The sequence below is a fragment of the Peromyscus leucopus genome, unplaced genomic scaffold (assembly GCF_004664715.2).
Source record: "Peromyscus leucopus breed LL Stock unplaced genomic scaffold, UCI_PerLeu_2.1 scaffold_792, whole genome shotgun sequence".
NCBI classification, from domain to species: Eukaryota; Metazoa; Chordata; class Mammalia; order Rodentia; family Cricetidae; genus Peromyscus; species Peromyscus leucopus.
The window spans coordinates 215-7,755 of NW_023505720.1; the positions used below are offsets into that span (position 1 = coordinate 215).

Consider the following 7,541-nt stretch of genomic DNA (forward strand, 5'->3'; position numbering starts at 1 on the left):
AGGAGTGTTGACACACTTCCCCTCTGGAGATGTTTAGTTGGCTGGATGGTTTTTGGAGTGCAGAAGTTGAGGCCTGGGCCTAGGGTATGCTGGGGAAAACTCTATTACCAACACCTTGATCATTTGGTATGCTTTTACTTTTTATTTTCAGGCAAGGTCTTGCTCAGCTGCCCAAACTGGCCTTCAATATATTCTGTAGCCAGGCAAGCTTTGAACTTGTGATTTATGTGCCTGGGCTTTCCAGATGGCTAAGATTACAGGGTGTGCCATGCGGCCTGGCTACAGCAATGAACATTTTTAAGGCAATTCTGGCCTGGAGTTGAGTTTGGAATAGTAGATCCATACTAACCAGTTAGAGTGGAACTCTTTAAATACAATGGGGATTCCTGACTGGGGTGATAGTGCATGCCTGTAATCCTGTTCCTTGAGAGGGAAGAGGATCAGGAGTTAAAGGCCAGCTTCACTCCATAGTGAGCTTGAGGCTAGCCTGAGCTACCCAAGACTGTCTCAGACAAACAAACAAAAGGCAGAGTATCAGCTTATCTCATTTTTCATTTTCAGATGAAAAGGGGAGTCTAGAGTTTTTTAACAGAGAGAGCCACAGGTTGCTAAAATCTCACTGAGTAGTTTTATGTCTGGTAAATTCCTCTGCCTAGTGCTCTCCCTCCCCGTCACCAGGCATATGTAATGCCATGTCCTTTCTGTACTCAGGCAGTGTTTCCATGTCAGAGCGAACCTGCTCTCAGTAAGAACGAGCTCACCTTGACCACTGAGGCCATCATGAAGAAGAACGAGTTCCTCTCCTGCCAAGACAGCTTCCTGCAGGTAGGCTCTGCCCTGTGGTGGTGAGAATGTGGTCTGTCAAATGCCTCCCAGTGCATTTTGTAAGCCATGGTCTTAGTGTGGTTTTTGTTGTGTCCTGGACAGTATCTCACTAGCCAGCATGAAGAATTGATGTCTTGTCTTCCTATTAGGAGAAAGAACCTAAAGAGCTGGTCTGTGTGAGCCCTGTCACCAGCCCACGTCCACTCTTACTCCTGCAGCCATTCTGAGCATCTGTCACTAATGACTGCCATGTGTCTCAGATTGCAGCATCTTTCTATCACAGACCAGAAAACCATTGTGTTGTCTTCCCATTCCTTTTGGGGGCCTTCATCTATGGTGTGCCTTGAAGGTTTCCTTGGTTTATGTTTTGGTTTTGACTGTGAGGGTGCTGGGAATTGAACCTGGATCCTCTGGAAGAGTAACCTGTGTTCTTAACTCCTATCCATCTCTCCAGCCCTTTCTGAGACTTTAATAAAGCTCTTTTTTTTTTTTTTTTTTTTTTTTTTGGTTTTTCGAGACAGGGTTTCTCTGTGTAGCTTTGTCCTTTCCTGGAACTCACTTTGGAGACCAGGCTGGCCTTGAACTCACAGAGCTCCGCCTGCCTCTGCCTCCCAAGTGCTGGGATTAAAGGCATGTGCCACCACCGCCCGGCATAAAGCTCTTTCTTAAATGAAATCATTTCTATCTAGAAAGATGTCTGAACTACAGAGTTACCTTCCATGTCTCATCCCTTCTCAATATAAAGAAAGAGTTGAGCTAGGCATGGTGGTACACAGCTTCAGTCCCAGCAGTGGGTGGTAGAGGCAGGTGGATCTCTGTGAGTTCAAGGCCGTGAGTTCCAGGACAATCAGAGCTGTTACATAGAGAAAAACCAAACAGAGAAAGAGTTGACTATCCCAAGCCACTCTGAGAAGCTGTAACCATAGGACAGAAACAGTAATGTTCAGAGTGATTGATAATGTGTCCAAAGAGGCCTTCACAGTGGGGTCATGCATACTCTGAGTGTGGAAATGTAAGCCTCATAAAGTCCCTAGAGCTATGCTGAGCTTCTTCCCACAACAGTATGACTGAGGGCCCAAGATAACTCATGGGTGTTGTATGATATTTTGTTTGTGTTCTGACAAATAAAGATTGCCTGGATATCAGAGAAGCAGAGCAGCAGCCACTAGATACTTTTTACCTCTAGGCAATCTGAGAGATCCTGTCTCCACCTGCCTTATATTCCTGTCTCCACCTCCCTAGTGCTGGAATTAAACAAGTGCACTACCACCTCCCAGCTCTGTTTCTCTTTTAGATTGGTTCAATTTTGAGTAACCCAGGGTGGCCTTGAACTCCTGATCTTCCTGTTTCCTCCTCCCAAGTACTGGGATTAAAGATGTGTGCCACCACTGCCTGCCCTCTATGGTTAACCAGTAGCTAGCTCCACCCTCTGATCTCCAGGCAAGCTTTATTTGTCAGAACTCAAACAAAATATCAAACAACACATGGGAAATGGTTGAGTAATGAGACCTAGCCACATCTTAAGAGGGTCAGTTTTCCAAGTGGAAGACTCGAACCAAGACCCACACTGCATCCTTGATGCTGTGTATTGTTGGAGGTGTCGGAATGATTGTGCTGTCTAAATCATTGAGAATCATACAATTTTTGTGTGTTCTGTAATTATTTCAGGAAATAATTTCAGGAAAAAACATGCATTAAAGGGGTATCTGAGAAGATCAAGAAAACCAGAGATAAATATGGCATCAACGATAATGGCACAACAGAGGTACGGCTTTCCCAGATGGGGGGGGGGGGTGCGCGGGAACACAGGGTTTCACAGATGTAGCTGGTCTTGACTGTGCACTTGGCTTTGTCCTTCCAGCCTTGTGTGCTGTACCAGTTGGACCATATCACCTCCACCCCAAAGTTTCTGGAGACCTGTAGGGACAAGTACATGAGGTGGGCATGCTAATTATTTTAGACTGCCAGGCATCCATGCAGGACTTTCCTGTACAGGATATTCTCACTGGGTTCAGCATCCTGGCTGACCTGGTTTCATTCTGTTGATGTGACAGAATACTCTGACCAAAAGTAATTTAGGGAAGGAAGAATTGACTTTTAGTTCACAGTTCCAGATTAGAGTCTGTCTGGGGGAGTCAAGGCAAGAACTTCCCTAGTCACATCACATTGGCATAGAGAAATGAACACACATATGCTGCCTGCTTGGCTCTGCTTATGTTCTATCTTTTTTTAAAGATTTATTTATTTGTTATGTGTACAGTGTTCTGCCTGCACATGCAGAAGAGGGCACCAGATCTCACTACAGGTGGTTGTGAGCAACCATGTAGTTGCTGGGAAGTGAACTCAGGACCTCTGGAAGAGCAGCCAGTGCTCTTAACCGCTGAGCCATCTCTCCAGCCCCCTATGCTCTTTCTTTACTGTTACACAGTTCAGGCCACAGCCAATGAAATGATTCTGCCCATTTTAGGGTGAGTCTTTTCATCTCAATTAACAATAAATAACCCCCTTACATATACATTATCTATAAAAATAGCCCCCTTACATGCCAAAAATCAACCTGATCTAGATAATTCCTTATTGGGAGTCCCTCTTTCTAAGTGACTCTAGGTCGGATCAGGCTGATAATAAAAACTAGCAAGCACACTGTCCCAACACCACTGCAGGATTGGACAGATTTGTGCCTGGCATCTCTGGTCTCCAGTAGGACTATTGACTGGATGTTCCTTAACATGAAAGGACTTACAAGGAATTTCCTGGATTTCTTTTGTCCATAAGGAAACTCATGTTCTTTGTGGCAGATTCCAGCTCTCTGACCACCTTAATACTCAGTAAGAGCAGACCACTTCAAACTACTCCACACACTGGACATCAGCCCTCTGTGTATCACATGCTGACCACACAGAATTTAGTCATGTTGTCTGTCCCTCTGACCATCTTGCTTGCCTAATGGCACTTGTTCCTAGTCTGTGCCAGTCTCTTTCTCTGGCACAAACATTGTCTGGCCAATTGCTGTTTCCATAATAACCCAACAGAATCTATATGTTTTCTTTTAAGAGGCAGTAACCAGAAGTCTGTGCCCAGCAACTTTGCTGTCCTTTTCACTGTTGTGCAATATCTTCTTGTAGGGCACAGGTGGAGCCAGGTTCTTAGAGCGTTGGTGAGCCAGGCACCCAGATGATCCTGAAGACTTTCCACATTGCAGGGGTAGCTTCCATGAACATCACCCTGGGTGTGCCACGGATCAAAGAGATCATCAATGCTTTCAAGGCAATTAGGTAGGGGCTCCCTGGCTTGTTTCTTGAGGTCCAGTGGTCCTTATGCTCATGAATGCCTGTGATTTGTTAATAAGGCAGTGTCTGGTGTTCAGAGGGCAGGTTTGCTGTGTTGATCAGTATTTGGGCTTTTAGAAAGTTGCTCAGGTCAAAACTGGATATAGTCAAAATGGAATCTTAGTCTTGTTTTATTTTTATTTTTATGGTTTGTTTATTGATTTTACACATATACATGATTGCTCTATTGCATGCAGGCCTTTATGTCAGAAGAGAGCATGGCATCAGATCCCACTGGAGATGGTTGCAAGCCACCCTGTGTTTGCTGGGAATTGAACTCAGGACCTCTGGAAGAGCAGCCTGTGCTCTCAACCCCTGAGCCATCTCTTGGATGCTTTTTTTGTGTATTTTTATGGCTACTAGTTACATGAAAGGTAAAATAATAAATGAGCTAGCAGTGTTGAACACTAGGTCAGTAGACATGTCATCCTTTGGTGCCGTCACTCTACACATGAATGGCCCTGATTGATTTTTCTCCTGCTTGGTTTGTAGCCATTCTCTGTAAACTCCACATGTCACAATCACATTTTCAAGAGATCAGAGACTAGAAGAACTAGAGATACATCATGTTTTTAGGGGTAAAATTTATTTTACCTATTCTCTAAGTTTTGCTGTAGAATTTGATATAGAATAAAATCAAATGAGAAATAGCTGCTTTTGGTTGTAGACCAACAAGAGTGGATATCCAGGGTGATTGGAAGTCTGCCTACTTCCTGCATGCTGGCCAGATCTGTGCCAAGGGCCTGTGTTGATGGGATACTGTCTCCTGAAGACAGATGATGAGAGTGGTGGTCACAGGAGCAGGGGTATTGCTGGGGAGGGGCAGAGGGAGGTGAAATGCATGAGGAGTTGGTTCCTTGGGGAGCAGAAAGTCAAGAACTAAGAGGGAGGGCTCCCTCAATTAGGGAATTTTCTTAAATTTTGTCCTGGATGGAATGGGCACTTGGGGTCTTCTGAAATTAGTTAGCCTCAGTGACAGGTCTTTAAAGTCCTTTCTTACAGGCCTCCCCAAAGTGAGTTCTAATAAAGTACTCATGGTTTGTGAGTAGCACTCAGATTTTATAGCATTCTCATCACACAGTCCTGCTCCCTCCCTTGTGTGCCGATCCTTTCTCCGTCTTTCATCACTCCAATTATCACAGCACCCCTAGACAAGGATGAAATTGTGCATTACACATGCCCAGTGAAAGGCAGAATGGAGAAAACCCTCCTGGGAGAGGTAAGGAATCCCTCTTGATAACAAGAAAATGGTGTCAAACTTTCTTTCAGCAATGTGTGGAAGCAGCACAGCAGCTGTGGATGTGGCTGCAGCAGAGACCGTGTGCCTGGGTGGAGAGTGTGTCTGTGCAGGCCTGGGGTGGCAGAGTGGACATGAGGATGGAGCCTAATGCTTTGCTCTTCTGCCATGGCAGATCTCAGAGTATATTGAAGAGGTGTTTCTTCCTGATGACTACTTTATTCTCATCAAGCTTTCCCTGGAATGGATCTGACTTCTGAGACTGGAGGTGAGTCAGAGAGGTAAAGTGTGGAGGATGTGATCGCATGGTCCTGAGACAGGTGCTGCCAAACCAGGGTTAATGTTCAGCAGGCAGAGAGGCCATGCAAAGATTCTGGCTGGTCTTTGTTGTTGGTCACCCCATTAACTCTCATGTCCTTCTGAGTTGACCCTGATGCAGACAAGACATGGCCATCATAAGAAACTGTTTGACTTGGTGTAGGTGTGTTCTACATTTGTGGGTTTACCATCACAGCATGTTAGGATAGTTGATCTCTGTGTCCATCTTCATGTCCTGTAGAAGGAGCCTGGGCCAGTTCTCCCTTACTCACCTGTGGGTCTCAGCACAGGGCTTGGCTGGTTTGTAGTGTTTTCAGTTGGTGGGTCAACCTGACCCCCTCACACTGGTATTTGTGGAGATAGAGAACATTTGACTGGTAACCATGGATCTAGGGGTCAGCTGACTTTGGGTTGGGATTGCAGACTGAGAACTGCCACATTCCCCTAGCCCTCTAATCCTTACGTCAGTCTTAGCCTTGAAACAGTTCTGGAAGCCATTCTCAAGTGCCACAGTCTGTGGTTCCCACATGACAGTCAAGTCTATCTTGCTGTGGGCCTTGTGACTCTGGTAACAGAGCTGATTTAAAAGCATTGGTGTAGCTTGTTAGGAGAGTAATTGCCTAGCATGTACAAGGTTTTATCTAGGGACCAGAAAAAAAATGAAGAATCCAGTTACATGTGGGAGTGTAGCACACAAACAGCAACCTTCTTAGTGAAAAGAATCTACTATTTATGGATCAAGCAGAGATACTTAACATAAATATGTTTTATATCATAATTTTGTGGTGTTGGAGAGTTTACCGAGTAGTTAAGAGCACTTACTGCTCTTCCAGGAGACAAAAGTTCTGTTCTAGCACCCACAACCTCCTGTAACTCCAGTTCTGGAGGAGATGACCCCCTCATCTCTCTTCATGTATACCTATACACAAGTGATATGCATTCACACAGACAAACACATACACATGAATCAAAATAAAAGTAAATTTTGTGGTAGACCAGGCAGCACAAACATGACTACAAGACTTCTTCAAGAGCCCTCATGAGCCAGACAAGAGGCAGGCAGATCTCTCAGTTCGAGGACATCAGGTCTACATAGTCAGTTCTAGGACCAGCAGGACTACACAGAGAACCCTGTCTTTGGAGGGGAAAAAGGCATCATGACATCAAGGCTGAAAGCCATTGACACAGAAGTCTGCAGGTGTCTGTTGGTAATGTCCCTGGCACTTTGCAGGTGAATGCTGAGACAGTGCGGTACTCCATCTGCACATCCAAGCTCCGAGTGAAGCCTGGTGATGTGGCTGTTCATGGTGAAGCCGTGGTGTGTGTCACACCCAGGGAAAACAGCAAGAGCTCCATGTATTATGTGCTGCAGTTTCTGAAAGAGGATCTACCCAAGGTAAGACCAAGAGTCCTCTCATGGATAGACAGCCAAGAGTGGGGGTGGGGAACAGAGCACTACAGAGACCAAGGATGGCACCAAGTACTTCATGGCCATGGGCTCAGCCTGGTTCTTAATTGGTTTGGGGGTGTGGGAGTGGGTGGTGTGCTTGTGGGATTTGACTCCTTCTCTCTACCTTGTGGGTCCCAAGGATCAAACTCAGGTCGTCAGGCTGTGGCAAGCTCCTTTATCTACTGAGCCCTCAGCTAGCTCTTGTATTGACCTCTTAGACAGGAATTCTGTCTGTCAGTCTTCTTTCTACTCTCTTCAAGCTGATTATAGGTTGGGGCACAGTCCTCTGAACTGTCTGCCACCTAACCCTAGGCAGTACCTAGACACTCTTGCTGCTAACAATGGTGCTGAGAATGGCATGAACTAGGATACCAGCCCATTC

The 7,541-nt window shown here is 45.5% G+C and overlaps 1 pseudogene; it reads left to right on the forward strand.

The window, feature by feature from the left end:
- Window positions 1-611: 611 nt before the first annotated feature.
- On the forward strand, window positions 612-7,105 carry LOC119087271 (annotated as a pseudogene).
- Window positions 7,106-7,541: the final 436 nt, after the last annotated feature.